Source organism: Phyllostomus discolor, chromosome 8 (assembly GCF_004126475.2).
Source record: "Phyllostomus discolor isolate MPI-MPIP mPhyDis1 chromosome 8, mPhyDis1.pri.v3, whole genome shotgun sequence".
NCBI lineage: Eukaryota > Metazoa > Chordata > Mammalia > Chiroptera > Phyllostomidae > Phyllostomus > Phyllostomus discolor.
Genome location: NC_040910.2, coordinates 32,284,958 through 32,305,736, shown reverse-complemented (window position 1 = coordinate 32,305,736; position 20,779 = coordinate 32,284,958). Strand labels below are relative to the sequence as shown.

General features: G+C 38.1%; 1 pseudogene; it reads left to right on the top strand.

Moving 5' to 3' along the window:
* The window catches only part of LOC114503595, a 53,480-nt pseudogene extending 33,189 nt beyond the window's left edge, over positions 1 to 20,291 (top strand).
* The last annotated feature ends 488 nt before the right edge of the window (positions 20,292 to 20,779 follow it).

The window sequence follows — 20,779 nt, the reverse complement described above, 5'->3', positions numbered from 1 at the left end:
TATTTCTCCTTATGCCTCTAATTTTTTTCTTGTCTTATTGCATTAACAGCTAGAGAAAAATGTTGAAAGCCTAAAAATTGATTAACTAAATATCTATGGTAAGAGACCAGCAAGTAAAAAACAAAATAAATCCATGAGAAGAAGACAATTAAAATACATTCATGGTAAAACCACATCTCCTACCCCATGACTACATTTTAAAGATTACATCTGACTTAGAAAATTTAAGCCATCCAGAAAGAACCTGCACAGACTCCCACTAACCACATTTACCCTCCTGAATTAGCCTGCTGGGGCTGCCATAATGCAGTAACACAGGCTGGGTGGCTTAAATAACAGAAACTTATTTTTTCTCAGGTCTTTAGGCTAGAAATCCATCACATCTTGGCCTGTTGGCTAAGATCAAATATAGGCTAGTCATCCAAGATCAAGGCTTCTTGTGAAGCCTCCCTTTTTGTCTTATAGATGGCTATGTTGTCAGTGTGTCTTCCCATGGTTTTTCTCTGTGTATATGCATCCCCCGTATTTCTTTTCTCCTCTTCTCATAAGGACACATCAGTCATATATTATTAAGGCCCTACCCTTACAACCTCATTTTAGTTTAATCATCTCTTTAAAGATCATATCTTCAGATAGTCACATTCCGAGGAACTGGGGTTAGGGCTTCAACATAAAGTGTTTGGGAGGCACAGTTCAGGCTATGATACCATCTGTACCCCAAATAATAGTTTTCTGCCCCTTCCACTGAGTAGATTCAGCCCCACATCAAGGCACACAGCTTGGTTGAATTTTGGCTTCTCCTCTCCTCTTAGGCAGACAACCTTGCATAGAGCACAACTTGCACATTTGTAGGTCATGGCCCCATCTGTGCCCAAATAATCTACTTCCCACCAGTTCCTGTAGGTGGATAATTCATACACCTGTGTAAAGGGGATTCATCTCCTTATGCATTTGATCCTTATTCTTTTGTCTCTTCAAAGCCACACTAGCAATGCTCACCTCTCTATGCTACATCATCAATTTTTTCTCTCTAGCTGATTATTGCCTTTAATACACGAACATGTTATTTATCCCATCCTTAACTCCACTTTTAATCCCATCTTTTGACTCTACTTCCCCTTCCACTATTACTGTCATTTCTCCTCGCATTCTCTTATTCCACCTCTGACAGACTTGCTCCCTCTTCTGTGAAAAACCTTCCCCATCAAAGTCACCAAAGACCTCTGTGTTGGTAAATCTAAAGATCAATCCTTCATCTTCATGTTACTTGACCCATCAGCAACATCTGACACAATTGATCACATTGATGCTGATATATCATTTTTTAAACTCAGCTTCTGGAACAGCACATTCTTGGCTTTCCTTCCACCTCACTGGTCATTCCATTTCAGGCTCTTTTTCTAGTTCTTCCTCTGCTCCCTGACCTCCTATCACCGGCATCATCTGAGTTCAGCCCTTGAACCTTTTCTCTTTTCTGTCTAGATACACTCTCTTAGTGAGCTGAGCCGTGCAGCCTCAAATACCATCTACACCACAATGAATGCTAATTTGTTTTCTCTCTCCTGAACTCTAATGTGAATGTTCAAACTCTGTTCAACCTTTTCTCATGGATGTTGTGGCGGGCAGAATTTTAAAGTGACCCCACACGATTCCTGGCCCCTAGTGTACATGCCCTGTGAAATACCTGGGACTGAATATGACGGATCTCCCTCCTGTGGTTATGTTATGTTATATGGTGCAGTTAACTTTTATAAAGGAGACATCCAGGTGGGCCTGACCTAATTGCAAGAGCCCTTTAAAAGCTGGGTGTTTTCTCCATTTCCTCTCAGAAAAAAAGTCAGACAGTAGAAGCAGGACACATATTCAACATGAAGGAAATTTTTGCATTGCTGAACATGGAAAAAGCCGTGGAGCAAACATCTCCTAGTGGCTTCTAGTTGCTGAGAATGGCCCCCACCTGACAGCCACCAAAGAAACAGGAATCTCAGTCCTACAACCACAAGAAACTGAATTCTGCTAACAACTTAAATGAGCCTAGAAGTGTACTGTTCCCCACAGCCTGCAGGCAAGAGCTCCTCCTGAGCGATACCTTGATTTCAGCCTTGTGAAACCCTGAACAGAGAATCCAGTCACTCACAGCCTGACTTCTGACCTACAAAACTATGAACTAAATAAATGGGTGTTATTTTAAGCCACTACACTTCTGGTAATTTGTTACACAAGGAAAAAAACCACCAACCAATACAGATGTGTAATAGACACTTTGAGCTCAACATTTCCAAAACCAAACTCTTGACCTTCTTTCCACATGGATTCACCTAATTCCTCCCCATTTCCATTGTCAGCACCTCCTTCTTTCCAGTTGTATTAATCCTTTCCTCTCTCCCTCTCTCACAACCCACATCTCAGCTGCCAGAAAATCCTTCTGGCTCTGCTTTCAAAATGTAGCCAACTCTCAGTACTTGTTACCACCTCCTGTGCTCCACTTTTGCCCAAAACACCACCATCCTCCCTCACTTTGATGACTGCAATCAGTTTATAATTGGACTTCCCTGCTGTTACCTTACTCCTATGTCTATTCTCAACACAGTGGCTGAAGGAGGCTTTGTAAAACTACAAGTCAGCTCATGGAACCTCCCTTATTCAAAATGCTGCAACGAGTCCTCATTTTACTAAGAGTGAGTACTTGCGACATGAAAGAGAGAAACAGGTCTGATACTGTCCTCAAATAGCTTCCAGCCGTGTTACTAGTACTCTGAGGAGGGAAGAAACAAGGAAAGAGGTATTTGAACAGTGATTCAGAGTATAACTCTACAACAACAGTTGTTTTTTTCTCAGACAAATTTACGAACAAAACTCATTGAAAGAAAAGCTGCTGGTTATCCCAACCCTCTCGAATTTTCTGACAACAGTAAGAGGCTTAGGTATTCTCTGCTTTGGAATCTTCCTTTGGAAACTATTGCGATTTTTTTAATTGGAATTAGTTTTCAAACCCTCTGCTGCCTCTCAGCCCCAGGGACGCTGGCAGGTCAAGCTGGCCGCTGAGACTCGATTTCTCATCTGAATTGGGAGTCAGTGAGGCCAGCCCGACCCAGCCCATGGGGCCACTGGAAGAATTAACTTAGATTCTTGCATTGGGGGAAAATTTTGTAACTAAAGACCTTTGTACACAAGTGTATCCTTATTATTAACCAAACTATTTAGCAGCCTCCCTGGTGACGGAGTGGCCTCTCAGCACCTCATCACTCCTCCTGCAGCCAGTGAACTTCCCTATAAAATTACAAAGATTTCCAGACCTGCAGGTGACCCTTAGGCGTGGGTGCTCATTGCTTACCCTGTGACCAAGTAATGAAGAGCAAGTTATGGCTCATAAATTTTCAGAGCTGTCTTAGTCCTACAAAATTTGAAACTAAGGCAGAAGGGGGAATTGGGGCTATTTGGTAAATACAGCCATTCCTTCCTCTTACACAGGAATCCCAGCATTCACATGTCAGCTATGATTACCAACACACTTCAGTTTCTGCCTCCCCTCATTTCCACATCCCCAGCCTTGTTGAGAAAAAACAAAATCACAAAGCCACCCCAAGAAAGAGCAGAACAATTGTTACAAGAATACACGGCATTGTAAGGATGTGTTGTCCGTGCCTGCATCACTCTGGTATGCAGAGCTTGGTTGTGAGATTATTTCTGGCCTGTGGTGCTCCCCATGACACTGCCGCCACACGCAGTGTGGAGGAAACACAGCCATCAGGAGGGAAGTCACCTACTGAGTTGCCAAGAACGAGGAATCTTAGAAGGCAGGGCTACTTATCATCGTTTCTAGGTAGCCGCACATTTTATTCTGACAGATCACACCATTCCCCACCATACCTGAATTCAGAACAGAGCAAATTTTTACTCATCTTTTCATGAGCTTGTATTTCTTTTGCCTCACCCACTTCTGAGCTTTGCCCACAGTAGGTGCTTTGTATAGACTTGCTATGTGGGATATCTTCTGTTTCCCCCAAGATCTATGCTCTACCTTCTGGACATCCCTGTCTGCACTGGGAGGCCGACCTGTGTGGAACTCATCACCCTCTGACTTCCCAATGGGTGCAGCCCAGGGGAGTTCCACCAGGAGACAGGGAAAAGGAAAGTGAGACCTGAGAATGTATCCCCTGACTCTAGAATTTAAGGCTACCTCGGTCTCCTGCGTCCCTCAGCTGAGGTCACTTCCTTTCCCAAGGCAGCACTGAATCCCTCTCTCCTACTTCCTCCTCGCAGGTTTTGGCAGCCGTACCTCCCACCTTGTCCCTTTGGGTCTAGAGATTGTGACAGCCCAAGGAGTACTTCTCTATCCTTTGTCATTTCCCTGCCTTGCCTCCGCAGCTTTATAAAACTCATTAAACCCAAGTTCTTTATTTTGCAGGTGACATTTGATTCTTGCTGGGCCCCTGACTGATAACACTTGCTGAATTAAATGAGCATTACCTAAATATTTCTTTTCTTTACTTAACAGACACAAACTATAAAAGAGCAATTCGGTAGAGAATTCCATGTGATTTTAGCATACCTTATGTGTGGCTTTATATTTTAATAAGCTTTTCCTTCGAATCTCAGCTTAAACATTCCTTCTTCAGACCTGCATTCTCCAGCCCATAATCTTTCTCACAGCACCTCACTTTTCTTTACTATAGCTTACCACAGTTTGTTCTTACACACATTTTTTTGTTTCCATGTTTAATGTCTGCTGTCACTAGACCTTAAACTTCACAAGGGCAGTAACTATGTCCTTTGTCCTCAGCACTGTGTTTCTTAGAGAACCAGCTGGCCTGTGGTGGATGCCCAATAAACATGTGTTGAGTGAGTGACTGAGTTAAACAAATAAATAAGAGGAAGAAGGGCCATCTAACTCCTCACGCCAGATGTATCTCAGTCTGCACACCTAGCCAGCTCCCAACGTAAGCCTGGGTTGTCGTCCTCCCTGTTCGTTGCCCATCCAACTGCAGTCATTCCATAGCATTCAGGACCACTTGGTCCTGTCCCTCTCTCTGCTCCCGTGAGTGAGTGCTGCTTTCCCAAAATAGACTGTAAGGTTTTAGAACATTGAGTCTATGGCTTAGATTCCTTCTGTATCCCCCATAATGCACTTTATATTAGAACATCCAGAACTGAGTCTGCTCCAGGTCAAGGGTTCTCTAAAATGGCATGAGACATTTAGGGCTGACAAAAGGGCTCACAGCAACTTATCAGAAACAATTTACATAACTGGGTGGATATATAGTGTCGGTGACTCACACCCTATTTCAGTTATGAGCCCCTTAGAGCACATAATCAAACTTTTTCCAGGCTCTGAATCTCATCCCAAATAATTCAGCCACAAAATTTTTTGATGAGACAGAAATGTCCCTCGCCCCAAAAATGTTTTCATCCCAACACAGCAAAAGTGTGAAACTCTTTAGTAATATTTTAAATTTACCCCAGTTTCTAGAATTTTCATGTATATGCAACTGCCACTTGGGAATTGTGTCACCAAAGTGACCATTTTTCCATCTTTAAGCTTTTGGTCATTTCTTGTTCTATATTCTTCAATTAAGAAATTATAAGCCTAATCACCAGAAAAATAGAAAGAAAAACATTAGACAGGTCTCCAAGTGTTGTAGCCCTAACAAAAACTTTAAATTCAGCAAAATTTAAACCATGTGTTTAATTATCTGATTCTTATTTGTGTGTTTAATAATTAAATCAGATGTTTAATTATCTAATTATTTCAATGTAACTATATTTTGTATTGACTAATTGGAAACTTTCCTTATTTGCATATCCTCCCACCCTCACTGATAAACAATATAAGTAATTAATAATATTCTAATAAGCAAATTAATTTTGGAGTTGATGACAATATGTGGACCAAAGTACCTGTTTTAATATGAAGTTACTGTATTGTAATAGAAACTTGAAATTTTGAGAAGAATTTATTGAGAAATTTATTACATTATTTTGTGTTTTATCTCCTGTCTCCACAAATGTGTGTCTTTGGAAGAGAAATTGACTCTGCTTAATCTGCCATAGATATGATCTGGCTCCTTTGAGAAGCTTCTAGATAGGAATGACTAGGATTAAGCACGCTTTGGGTTCATTTGGTATGATTTGCAACCTCCACAGAAAACATTTAACTTCTTGCATCCTTATCATAGTTTGATGCTATTTAAATATTCCTTGGAATGAATTATTTCTTCCCCCAAATCATACGGTACTAGGCAAATACTCAAAAACCAAAGAATAAAATTGCTCTGCCTAAGAAAAAATAAATTCTTAACGTTTTTTATCTTCCTAAAAGGTTAAACACACAAGTTTAACATGCACTATCACATAGAGGGACTGGACACGGTGTATGTAAACCCGGTGACAAAGATTACAGAGGGTTGTCCCATCGCGAGACTGTTTAAAATTTGGCATGTTTGAACTCTCGGCACACTTGGTGAACTTCCGGAAAGCTCTACCAGCCATAATTAACCACTAATGAAATTTTACTAGGAAAAAAATTACAAGCTATATTCAAAATCTCTTTAAGTCTGAGGGTGCAATTCCACAAGAATGATTGCCTTCCTATATAAGAGACTGCCACAGAAAGGCTCAGAAACAAATCTGTCCCCAACAGCTAATAACTCACCTATTATCAAACCCTCTAGAATCATAATACCTCAGTCCCAACTGTGAGCCTGCAACTATGTGACAAAACAATTGATGAATTGCAGTGACCAGCCGAATTGGTAATGTGCCTTGGGATTTGGGAACTCCACCCACCCTACGTGTGAGAAGAATTTATGAAGATAACATGACATGCTAATATATTTTTACAGCTTGAACAAGATATTCCATGCCATTTCGGAGCACCACACGTAGTTCATCAATATAACTCCTCAGACCTTTATCCCTTTTTGTTTCTTCGGTGCGGCACGTAATGTAATTATTGAAAAGGTTAAGACTCACTGATGAGTGGAAGGATTTGAATCCTGGACAGGGGCTCTTTTGTCCCCTTTCATTCTCTGTTTCTGTTCTCTTCATTGGTTCATTTATATTTTTGTTGTTTTGTTGCAATTGTCTTAATACAATCTTCAGCAATAGCAAAAACATGAAAAAAAACTTTGAATGGCTTAGATGTGACCTTTGAAAAACCTTGTTTGTCTATCTCCTTTTAAATGGGTGAGGTGGTATGTCAAATCCCAAAGCAGCATTGGCTAGAATTCAGGTATCTTTCAGAGAGAAATCAAGGTCACCACCTCTGAAGGATAAAACTGTTAGTTCATAGGTAGGAAAGACATCAGCGCTGTCCTCTCCTCTAGCTGTTGGTGGATGTCAGATCTACTTCTGAAAGCTGTTCTCATTCTTGAATACAATTTGTGCAGTTAATTATGGAAAAGTATTTCAGGCTTCTCTGCTTAATCATATTTAATGTATTATAATCTATTCTGATATATTAAGTAGTCAAAAAATTTGAAACAGTTAATATACACCAGGCTCATTACTGCTATGATAAAAAAGAAAAAGCTGCTAATATTGGCGACTCATTGGTATAAGCCTCTCACAGTGTGCTTTCCTGAGTTAGCTCACTCAGTCCTTACACAACCCTGAGAGCTAGGGATCATCGTGATGCCTGCTCTCTGAATGAGGAGACATGCTTCTGAAAAGGGAGGGAGGGAGGGAGGAAAAAAGAAAAACTAATAACTGGGAGATCTGAAACTTGAATTTGAGTCCAGCCTACTCCAAAGCTATACTCTTGAGAACTAGGCTTAATAGTTTCTACAAAATTCATACACACTTCACATTGCTTTGAAATTTCTCAAATATAAAGAATGCATTGGAATAAGATTTAACCACAGCACGAATCCTTTAAAATCAAACAAATATGGATGAGAGACTTCACCAATTGTGAACAATGTGGTCTTGGGAAATTTGCTCGAAACCTGTAACTGCAGTTTTCTTGTTTGAGTAAATCTCACGAGACTATGAAAGGGTGAATGAGATGACAGATGTCAGTGCACGGTACCAGACTAACAAAGGGAAGCATCTTATCTTTTCAGAGATTTTCAGTATTAGAAAAGATTCAGTTTGAAAATAAATGATCTTACACATGTTTCTCCTCTTCGTGCCTTGCATATAGCAAGAAATTTCTCAAATATCTATTGAAGAAAATGGAATGTTTCTGGTAAGCCCTAGTAGGAAAATATTACCTGACTGGAACTCTAGCTGTGACTTCTTCTGTGTCCATCAAGACTCTGTACATACAATGACACCGAACTAATAAACTTTATGCTCTCAAGTAAGAGCTTATCAAGGTCTAAATTGAAACTTCAAATAACCAACATACTCCAGGGGACCTCAGCCATCTGCAGACTTGCCTTCTTAAAAGCATGCAAATACAGTACTGATGGAGGGAAATGTCTTTTAAGTTCCCTACAGTTCTGCCCCATCCACTAGCCACACCGACTACTGAGCATCTGATATGTGGCTGGTCCAAAGTAAGATCTGCTGTAACAGTAAAATGAGCATTAAAGTTTGAAGGCTTAATATGGAAAATTTCTCATTAATAATTTTATATTAACTACATGATGAAATGATTCTATTTTGGATCTATCGTATATAATATTTATATGTAAGACATAATATATATTAATATATATCCATATATTATTAAAATTAAATTCACCTTTTTTTCATTTTTTAATATGGCTACTAGAAACTTAAATAATGTGAACTTTAATGATTCACATTGTATTTTAATTGTTGAGTGCTGGTGTAGAATTTTACTAGATCTAATAAAGGTAATAAAAACAATATAATTTATTAGAGGAAATAATGTAAAAGAAAGGTAAATACAGAATCTAGGAAATAGATGAAAAATCATTCAGAATATATTCAGGACTATTTACAGAGGATAAACTATGACTTTTAATAACTAATATTATTTAGTGAAATGGAAATAATTCTGCAATAAAAAATTTTAATTTTTGTATTAGTTTGCCAGTTCTGTCATAAAAGACTGCATGGTTTAAGCAACAGAAATTCATTTTCTCACAGTTCTGGAGGCTGGAAGTCCAACATCAGGGTGCGCACTGGTTTGGTCTCTTCTGAGGCCTCTCCTTGACTTACACACAGCCACCTTCTCCCTGTGTCCTCACGTGGACTTTCCTCTGAGTGAGCACAGGTCTGTATTCTCATTCCCTCCTCTTATGAGGACATCAGTCATGTTGGATTAGTGCCCACTCATATGACCTTATTTTACTTTAATCATCTCTTTAAAGCTCCTATCTCTGAGGTGCTAAGGGTTAGGGCTTTAACATAGGCATTTTGGGGAGACACAATTCAGCCTATAACAATAGCTCAGCTACAGTAATTTTTTCAAAATCTACTATGAACATTTTTTCCTGGTTGTAGAAATGTTCTAGTATATTAATGGATCTCTTAAGAGAGTCTACCTAGCTAAAAGGAAAATTCTCTCCAAATGATCAATATTTGTAATCCTATAGACATATATTTCTCTTTACAGAAATAATCTGAACTTCATGTCATAAATCAGTCTTGTGGGTCTTTTTAATTTGAAGTGGTTTTCCAGCACTTACCCGCCACCCCCGGGATCCAATACTTTTCTCTCTGGCCACAACAGAAGCATTTCAGGCATCCTTGTATACTACTCAATAAGGCATCACTACAGACCCAACATACATACAAGCTGAGCTTTGAGTTGTTCCCATAGGAAAGTTATTTGTGTAACCTATTGCAAATGTTTCTAAACAGCTGGTTGGGTTGTTGCAGTATGGTACCTAAGGGTACAAACGGTCCTCAGAATGGCACAGACCAGAGATCAAGTCTCTATTCTGCTGGTTCCTAACTGTGTGATCTGAAGAAGGGTGTTTAACCTCTGTACACCCCAGTTTCCTCATCTATGGTATAAGAAAAAATAAAGGTATGCTTAATAATAGTGCTATTATGTGGATGAAATATTTTGACTTAATTCACTTCCTGCTCTAACGAATTGAGCAGGAATGTTTCCTTCGTCATTCTTTACTTCACCTAACAACTAGGTAGACAGATGACAAGCTTCTTTAATTCAGCAGCTTACTTTAAAACTCTTTATACAGACATCACATGGAAGAAGAGAGGACAGAAAAACACTGCTTCTTGGACCCCATCGATAGATGTCTTGGGTGTAGAAAAAGGCGAAGGGTGAGAAAAGAGGTGGATTATTAGAAACTTGTTGTCAGCAACATCAAAAGTGAATTCAAAGCTCACTTTTGATTCAAATAAGAATCCAGGAGTAGACATGAGGAAAATCAATTCAGAAATAATTCACTCAGAGGTAAAACCAGAGCAATGAGGTGAATCCAACTTTTCTGACACATTAGGAAAATGTGTATGAATCAAACCTGGAAAAGGGAAAGCAAATTGTCTAAATGAATAGTAGGAAATAACAGGTTTTGTGCCCCTCTCCTCTCCCTATTTTTGCTCCAAGAAGGATATGGAAAAGTCTTGTCAAGAAGACAAGCAATCAGGAATGAAAAAAAAGTTACTAACTAGTATTTCAGAAGGATTACAGTAACATCTGGTTGGAACTGCATATTTATTTTAATCTTCCTTGGAAAGCTTTTAACTTTGAAAAAGGAAGCATTCAGTTGCTTCAGAAATTGAGGACATTTAAATTTACATGTTTTACTTTGTGACATTTTATAAGGATATATCCCACCACATAAATATTGATTCTTGAATCAATGGTGCAAACAGCTAATTAAGTGATCTAGGTTTATATATCTTTTCCTAGAGATTATTCCTTCTCTGTACTACTACAAGTTTAAAGTGATCTAAACTGCATTCAATGAAATTTTCAAAAAAACAACAATGATGTTTTGACTCACATTTCAAAGAAAAAAATTGTCTTGGTGTGTTACACAAGGCATTGTCTCATCACTAAGCCTGAGCCTCTTCCCTTACTAAGATTTTTAAATCTGTAGACAAAATAAATATTTAATCTGATGTCATTAGAATGTAGCTATTGTGATAGCCATTTAATATAGAAATACTTTCACTTGTGTTCACAATTTAACTGATGTCTACATCCTCATGGTTCCTTTATTTATTAAGTGGAATTTTATGACTATTTACAAAGGACATCTAGGGACCAGATACCCTAAACTTCTGTGGATGATAGATGATGACAGATAGGTGATAGATAGATAGACAGATGAGAGATAATGAGCTCTCACTAAGCATTAAAATAAAGGAGTAAAGGCAGTCAATTGTATGGTGATAGATAGTAACTACACCTTTGGGGGTGATCACTTTGTAGTGTATACAAACGTTGAATTAAAATGTACAACTGAAACTAAAAGGAAGGAAAGAAGAAAGGAAGAGAAAGAGGGAGGTAAGGAGGAAGAGAAGGAGGGAGGGAAGGAGGGAAGGAAGGAAGGAAGGAAGGAAGGAAGGAAGGAAGGAAGGAAGGAAGGAAGGAAGGGAGGAAGGATCCTTTGTTCAAAGATGAGAACATTAGTACTCCTTAAAAATGAGAATGGAACAGAGTCTTGAGGACTATGGTACAGGTTCCAGCCAATCATTCCAAAAAGTTCTGACATTTGCTGTGTGCCTGAAAGAGACTAGTCATTCAAGTTTCCAGTACACAAATGTTCCTGTAATTAAAATAACTTTTTCACCTTTTTTAAGTGGCAACATTTTTTCCATCCTATGTCAGACAAATGATTCCCCAGACTTGTTGATTTACCCAAACCACAGTAGAGCTGCCTGAGTGAATCACTGAATGATTCAGTGATTTTTGTCTGATAGAGAACCATTCAAGAAAAAAAATAAAAATAAGCTAAGGGCTCAACCTTCCACTTTTGTTAGGTAGACTTGGGCTGGAAAGCAATGGGTACAACATTTTCAGAAGAGTTCTCAGTACACATATACTAGTCTGACAGCATGCTAGGTCTCTAGTAGGAGCCATACAATATGCAGAGATAATCCATTATTATTGAAATCATTCCATCATCAACAGGATTGTGTGAAAAGTACCTTCAACAAGGTGCACAAACAGTATTTCAAAGGTATATTTTCAAGAAAAAAAAATTTGTCAGAACTAATAAAGGTAGACAAATCTGTGTAAATATAGTTCTACAAATGTACGTTTACACAAATAACAACAAAACAATGCCCAATATTCCACAACGAAGGAAGGATGCCATCTTATCAATTGATGACAAGCATTTTTATGCACCTACCATGTGCCATGTTTGTCATTTGGGAGTGAGTCAAATGTGGAAAATAGTGATAAAAAAGGGCGGTTGGTTGTTCAAAGCATACTGAGTTCATGAAGTCTTTCTGATTCTCTCTGAGAATGATTTATTTCATGATGAAATAAACGTTGTTGACACTGCTTAGCACTTGGATATGAAAATTAAAATAAGGTGCAGTCCATGCCAAAGATGAAATCACAGCCTGATGGGACAGAGATTACAGTGCTTACCATACAATGTACTAAGCTATATCACAGCATGATAATAAAAGACAAGATGCTAAAACAACCATTTCACATAATCACTTTAGTTTGAAAGTAGAAACGAGTTTAAGATTCGCTGCAGTAGATTTGGGATGATGGACCTTCATACCACCTCCATCACCCCTTGGGAACTCAGTCTCTCTAATCTTGGAAGGACTCTTCTCTGCAGAGTTGATAGCCTGGGAGAAAGGTGTTGTCCTCACTATGCAGACCTGTAGTTCCGGTGTGTGCACTACAGTAGGTGAGTTTGCATTCTCCAGTCCTCAGAAGAGGAATTCTCGGTTACTGTTCCTTTCATGGAAAAAATATGCAGATTGCTTTTGGCTGTTTTAAGTGTCTCACTTCAATGGAAAATATTCTATCTCTTAAATCAAAAACATCACATCCCAATCACAACTTTTTCTCTTTACAGACTCCCTGCTCTCTTTCTTTTGTTGATATATATAGTCAACCTCAGAGAGCCTGTCTTTCCTTCCTCCCTTTCTCTCTCATCTGGACTAAGTCTCATGATCTACCCCTTCAAATACTCTCCTGTGAACATCTATTTGCCTTGGCCTCGTCAATCTTTCTTCCAATGCAAAAAGATCGAAAAGCCTTGGTTCAATCTAACCATTGATCTACTCCACTTCTACATCTAAGTTCCATGAAGAAAATCACACAGCCATGAAATCTGTCACCAGGAAGAAATATGGTTTCCAACTCTGATCAAGTCTTTGGAGCCAATTAAGATTCCTTTATATACCTCTAGTCTATATCTTTTCTCATTACTACAAATAACTTTACTACTTATTATTGACATCTACTCTTTCTCCAACTCCCTTTTCAAACCCCATCTCTCTCATCTGCAGCAGACTATTTTATCCTCTTCTTAACATAGGAAACACAAATCATCTAGGAAGACCTTTTCTTTTTTCATTTTACTCTTTTTCATTTTTAAATATATTTTATTAATTATGCTGTTACAGTTGTCCCATTTTTTCTCCCCTTTATTCCCCTCCAGGAAGAACTTTTCTTAAAGCCCTATTTTACTATATAAGTATATCTACATACCTACACTCCCTCTATCACTGAGAATTTGTTTTGCCTCCTGGCCAAAACTTGTCATGCAACCCACATCTTGGACCTACTCGGGTCCCTGTTCCCCCAGTCAGCTCTGCTTTCCCCTCTACTTGAGCCTCTTCCTCTGTTTTGGATTTCACCTACTTTATATAATATCATCAAGCTCCTCTTATGTGAAAAATAAGCCTTCTCTAAACCGGTTTACTGTGTGTCTGTTGCCCAATCTCTCTAGCTTTCCCTGACCTTGACCACTGAGTTTCTTAAGAATGGTGTCTGCTTCCCACTTCTTTGCTCACTGTTACCTAGTTTTTCTCCACCACTCTGCAAAAACTGTTCTTGGTGAGACCAAATTCCTGTTGATGATGTTCCCAAATTGCTATAGCCAATGAATAATTTCTCACCCTATCTTAATTTGATTGTTCTATGATATTTGATACCATAGGCAACTTTTTCCAATTCTTTTCTTTCCCCTCTTTTATAACAACATATCTCTTCGTTTTTCTTCTCCCTAAATAAATACTTTTGGTGAGTTGTCTCCTATTTCCCCCACTTTTCAAATATTTGAGCACCCTCAAAGGCTCTATCCATCCTCAGGTCTCATGCATTCTACATGCTAATCTAGTGTTACCTCAATAACATCTCCTGAATCGACATGTCCAGCCCTGATCTCACTGTGGATCTAAGACCATGTACATATATATCTCACCAAAGGACAATCCCATATGGATGGCCCATAAATGCTCCAAATTCAACATGTTAGAACCCAGCTTGAACTTATAGGATGCTGCTTAGATTTAATGTGTTGTTACAAAACCAGAAACACTATTGACATATAATATATGTCTTTACTGGGAACTTTCAGGAACTAACATCTTTTATAGTAAAGAATCATTCATCTAAAGTTGATTAAATCCTGGAATTTATCTATCTTTCTGTTTATATATTTTTCTATAGAAATATGTTCAGAATGAAGTGTACCAAAAGTTAGTAATAATTATTTCTAAGTTCTAAGATTTAGGGTAACATTTAACATTTACTTTTTGCTTTCTTGTACTGCTCCTATTTTTATAATGAGCTTGTACAATTTTTAGTACAATTTTTAAACTAATCTTATCTCCTTCTTTTGCTGTATTTCCTATTCACATAATGTCCTCAAGGGAAACCATCTTCTAATTGGCTTCTCAAGTAAGAACTTTGGATGTTGTCCTTGACTGATCCTCGCACCTACTTCTTCTTGAGTGTATCTTAAATTCATTCACGTCCTTTCCATTCCCTTGCTGTGTCTCAAGTCAGGACTTCATTGCATCCCACCTTAACTTTTGCAATGTTTGTTGCTTCCAGTCTCATCCCCTTTCCATATCATTCTCCATACTATTGTCAGAAGTTTCTCTCCAAAACCCAAATCCTGGCATGCCATATGCTATTTAAAATCAGTAGCTTCCAATAGCCTTCATAACAAAATCTCAACTACTTAGAATTTTTAAATTGTCTAGCGAGTATGATGTGACCCATGCTTTTTCAAAATGGTGACCTTGGGATCAGAATAAGGTTCAAATCTAAATTCTCAATGTGCTCTCTCATGACTCAGACAAGCCAATTAACTGCTTTGAAGCTGTTTCTTTGTTGCAAACCAGAGCAATACTTTGCAGGGTCGTTTTGTTAGGGAAAACTGCATTTCAGTAGTGGGCATGCTTTAGGTGTTCAAAAAATGGTAACTGTCATTATTTATATTACTACAACTTTCATTATTTCCATGTAGCCCCATCCGTGAGGGGAGATAGTGTCTTGTTTATCTTTGTGTGGCCATCACCCATGCCTAACACAATGGAGGGGATCAATTGTTTCCAGATCAAATAATAAGTATAGATGATATTTTGGTCCCTCCCTGGAAGACAGTGGGCTTTTGTAGACTAACTCCAGGCCTTCTAAAATTCATCATTCAAATCATCTCACCTTTTCCATCTGAATCCAATCATAAAGTGAGCTTTCTGTCTGCATGCAGTCGCAGGTTACAGAAAAACCTTCTAGCGTGCTCCTTCATCACTTACTCATAAATAACGCCACAATGCCTGTCTCAATTTGAAAAATTCACACAGCACTAATTCTGAGTAATGTCAGAAAAATCTAGGAATGTTTCTGTACATCCTTGATGATATAACATCATAGCCTCTTGCCCTGAAAACTGTAACATTTGTTTTCTTGGATTCCTGAAATTAAATTGAAAAGGCCAGTTCCTAAAGTCAAGACTTAATCAGTCCATTTCTGTTTTGATTTGTGCACCGCCTTAACTTGAAAACCACCAACAAGCACCAAAGTGTTTCAAAGTGCAAACCAGTTACAGCTTCAAGCAGTCATTAAAGTAAATGAAATGCATTGTTTTGACTGAAGAAAAAAGCATTGTCTCTGTAAATTTTTATGGAGTACTGCAAAGGCAGGTTTTTCTATTCCTCCTCTGAATAAACAAAGTCTTAAATTCCACGGATTAAAGAGTAAAATAAAAACAAAATTAAAAATTGACCACACACACCTGCTTGCTTAGCTGTAACATATGTGATTAATATTGCAATTTAGTACCTAGGCAATAATGAGGTACTGAAGGAGGACTTTGTAAAGGTTAGTAACCCTAAATTTGCAGCCATTTAATTTTGTAAGCTGAAATATTGTTCTAAATAATAAATATTTTTAAGTAATAATTGAAATGCCTAATAGAGGAATGTTTTTCCTGTTTAACAGTATAAATTCAATATTCACTAAGACTGAGTAACGAGTTAGTCACATCAATGAGACATACCATATAGCTATGAATACAACTTCTAGAATTGCTAAAATGAGATCATCAGAAATCATGATCCTTTCACATTATATCTTGAAATTGCTGGCCAGTCTCCTCTAGGCTCTACCAAACCACGCTAAAACTGAAAGGCAAGAAAAAAGGTTACAGTAACTGTGTGAAGATGCTGGACTTCTAAATGTACAACCTTTGATTCTAATGGACACGGTGCTATGGTCTGAATGTTTGTGCCCCGCCCCCAAATTCATATGTTGAAACCTTAACCTCCAGAGGTGATGGACTTTGGGGGATGCTGAAGTCATGAGGGTGGCACTTTGCTACAACAGCATAAGTAGACTAAGATACCAAGTGATGGAAAATCTATTTGGGTAATTTGAGATCATTATATTAGCAAAGAGTGGGAAATTATACATGGAATACATAAGACTCTGAATGGATAAAGCATAATCACTATGAATAAAAATTTACATTTGCTATGATCAATTCCATTATATAATAAAATATATTGTTGGTAACTTTGCATTAGAATACTTGAAGAAATAATTTACTCAGAAAAATCTACTTAAACCAGTAGTAATCATAACAACAGTACTGTTGATTTTGCATGGAAACTTTCAGGTGATTCACATTAGTTTACCTTCAGTCTGGATCGGTCAATCAGAATGAAAGAAGTTATTTAGCTGTTTAAGGTAAAAAAAAAAAAAGGCAACCCAGAAAAATGACACTCACTCCTGCAAAGTGTAGTGAAAGGAGTGACCCGCTCCACACCAAACAACACCAAAAGCAACATGACCACCTCATAACGCTGACACCTCAACGGGGCAGTCAGCCAGTATCTTTATTTCTTTCAGTTAATGTAACAAAGGCACCTAGTAATAAGCTGCCGGCTCAGGTTTATAGAATCAGTATAGAGAGGAAGAAAGCCCAGGAACTGCCAAACATACAATACCTTCTGGACCCCATTTTATCATAGAAAATTATTTCTTTTTGATAATGTGTAACTAAATAGTTCCTGTTTTGATACATTAAAAACAACTAACCTAGATACCAGTAAAGTGTGATTAGTTTACATTTGGTCTGGAAATAATGAATAGTGGATGTTGGAGACAAATTCTGCAACAGAGTGGCGTGCTCACAAAGAATGCAGGAAGTGATGAAGTGTGAGGTGGGGTGCCCAGGGCAGGCTACAAGGTGATGATATATAATGAAGTGCAGCTGAGAATCCCAAGGAATGATCGAGTGACCTGGCAGTGAGCTTGGGGTGGTGGACATCTCTTCATAAGGTTAAAAACTTTATCTTGAAAGATGATTAAAATGACCAGTAGGAAACTTGAAAACCCACGGATTTTGATACGTGGGTACTACATAGAGCATGAAGGACAACACCTGGCAACTAAAGATTTAAACATGATCTAGATGCCCTGTCTTCAAGTCATCTTCTGTCTTCATGTAACAGTAGTGATACGCTGTCAGTAGAACTATTCTGCCATAATTTTTTGAAATTCCATCATGTCATAATTTAATTTTAATGAATCCAGGATCTCAATGATACCAATTTATTTCTAAATCTCAGGGTTGGCCTGTTTATTTTTTTATTTTTTAATTACAGTTTATATTCAATATTATTTTAGTATTAGTCAGATGTACAGCATAGTGCTTAGACAATCAAATACTTTACAAACGTCCCCCTCAGTATTTCCTGTACCCATCTGGCACCATATATAGTTATTACAATCTTATTAGCTATATTCACTATACCCCCTTCCCTGACAACCAACAGTCTCTTTCTGTGTCCATGAGTGTGTTTCAATTTTGTTTGTTTCTTTTGTTCTCAGATTCCACATATAAGTGAAACCATATGGCATTTGTCTTTCTCTAACTGCCTTATTTCATTAGCATAAATACCCTCTAGGTCCATTCATGCTGTCACAAAGGATAAGATTTCATTTTTTATGGTTGAATAATATTCCATTGTGTATATGTGCCACCAGTTTTTTATCCACTCATCGGTTGGTGTGCACTTGGGATTGTTTTTCATATCTTGGCTACTGTAAGTATTGCTGCAATGAACTTAGGGGTGCACAGATGCTTTTGAATTAGCGTTTTGGGTTTTTTCAGATAAATGCCTAGAAGTGGGATCACTGGGTCACAAGGCAGTTCCATTTTTAGTTTTTTGATGTAACTCCACATACTGTTTTGCATAGTGGCTGCACCAATCTGTATTGCCACCAAAATGCATTAGGGTTCCACTCCACATTCTGAGCAGCACTTGTTGTTTGTTGATTTATTGATGATAGCCATTCAAACAGGTGTGAAGTGTTAGCCCATTGTGGTTTTAACTTGCATTTCTCTGGCAGTGGGTAACATTAAGCATCTTGTTGTATGTCTAATGGCTATTTTTATGGCCTCTTTGGAGAAGTGTCTATTCAGGTTCTCTGCCCATTTTTAATTGGATTATTTGGTGTGTATGTGTGTTGAGTAGTATAAGTGCTTTATAAATCTTGGATATTAACCCCTTATCAGATGTGTCATTGGTCCATATATTCTCCCATGCAATAGGTTGTCTTTTCATTTTGTTGATAATTTCCTTTGCTGTGCATATAGTCCCATAATTTCCTTTTAGTGTGGTGTAGTCCCATTTGTTTATTTTTTCTTTTATTTGCCTTGCCTGAGGAGATACATCAGAAAAAAATACTGCTCTGAGAAATGTCCAAGATTTTATTGTCAGTGTTTTCTTCCAGGAATTTTGTGGTTTGGGGTCTTATATTTAAAAACAAGATAGTCAGCTCCACAAAGACATCTGAAACAGTATAGTATCTAACATATAGTAGTGATCAAAAAAATATTGAGTGAGTGAGTGAAGGAATGAATGGATGAAAGCAATATGAATCTACAACTAATTAAGGGGGAGGCCAGGATCAGTCAAAGAGCATAAGGCACTGATGGGTTTTGCTGTACCATTTTTGGTGCTGATCATGAAGTCATTAGACTACAGGCTGCTTAAGCCAGAGACTACATCTCAGTAGCTATGATAACTTTAGGACCCAGCACTGGGCCTGCATATAAAATGAATTAAGAAAACTCATTGAGAGACTTGGAAAACAGGTGAACCTAAGCGTGGCAGGCACAGGGTTGGTGGCTGGAGAGGTTGTGGTGGATGCACTGCCATATTTTCACCAAGGTTACGAAGCGCCTGGTGTGCGGGAAGTGGCTGGAGTGCAGGTGGGGGTGGAAACTCGCAGATACTGACCTACTAAGAACTACCTGAGCTACCTGACAACAATGGATTATTCTGCTTTTGAAACAGACACAATGAGAAATGAATTTGAAAGACTCGCTGTCCGACAACCAATTGAGTTGCACAGTATGAAGGGATATGAACTTCCAGCCCCTCCTTCAGGTCAGAATAATGGTGTTACTACAGGGCAAGAGAGTATAAACAATTCTGCGGCCCAGTTAGAGCATCAAGCAGTTTGAATTGATAATCTGGAGCTAATGTCACACATGCATGCAATGCCTGGAAAGTGTATAATGAAAATCTAGTTTATATGATTGAACATGCACAGAAAGAACTCCAGAAGTTAAGGAAACGTATTCAAGATTTAAACCGGCAGTGAAAGAACATGCAACTCACAGCTGGATCTAAATGAAGAGAAATGAAGTCAAAGTGGGTATCCCTGTTCAGGAGGAATTAGGAGACTGAAAGGACTATTGTGCAATCAGAAAATGAAGCCTTTCAAACGAAGCAGCAACATGGAGAGGCCAACAAAGAAAACATCCAACAAGACTTCTGAAAAGACAAATTAAGTCAGGGGATAGAAAGAAGGCGAGTCAGGCTTTTCCAGATCAGACACTGGTCTGCGAAGGACAGCATTATCTGAACGAAATCGTCAGAGGTTTTTCGAAACCATAAAAAGTGGACTGTTATATTCTATTTGTACACTAGCAAAATAAAAATTTCAACTTGGTGGTATTTTTGGCCATAAAAAACCCTTCAGACTTTCAAAAGAATATATCATAGAATTAATTTTGAACCATTTGAACCGTATTTTGTATCCAAGAGACCTTTACTGAAAATTTCCAACATGTACAAGAAGTTGAAAAGTGGAAAATTTTGGTTTATATGTTTTTCAAATAAAGAGATAGTTCTATGAAAATTCCAAACAAGATTACCGCATACTGACCTACTGAGAACTACCTGAGCTACTTGACAACAATGGATTATTCTGCTTTTGAAACAGACACAGTGAGAAATGAATTTGAAAGACTGGCTGTCCGATTGCCAAACAAGACTTAAAAAATATAGTGGTTCCATGTATATCAGCTGTCATCATCCTTGGCATAGGTAACAGTTTCACGAAGCTTAATATATGCTGAGCATCGTTCTAAGTGCTTTAGGTAGA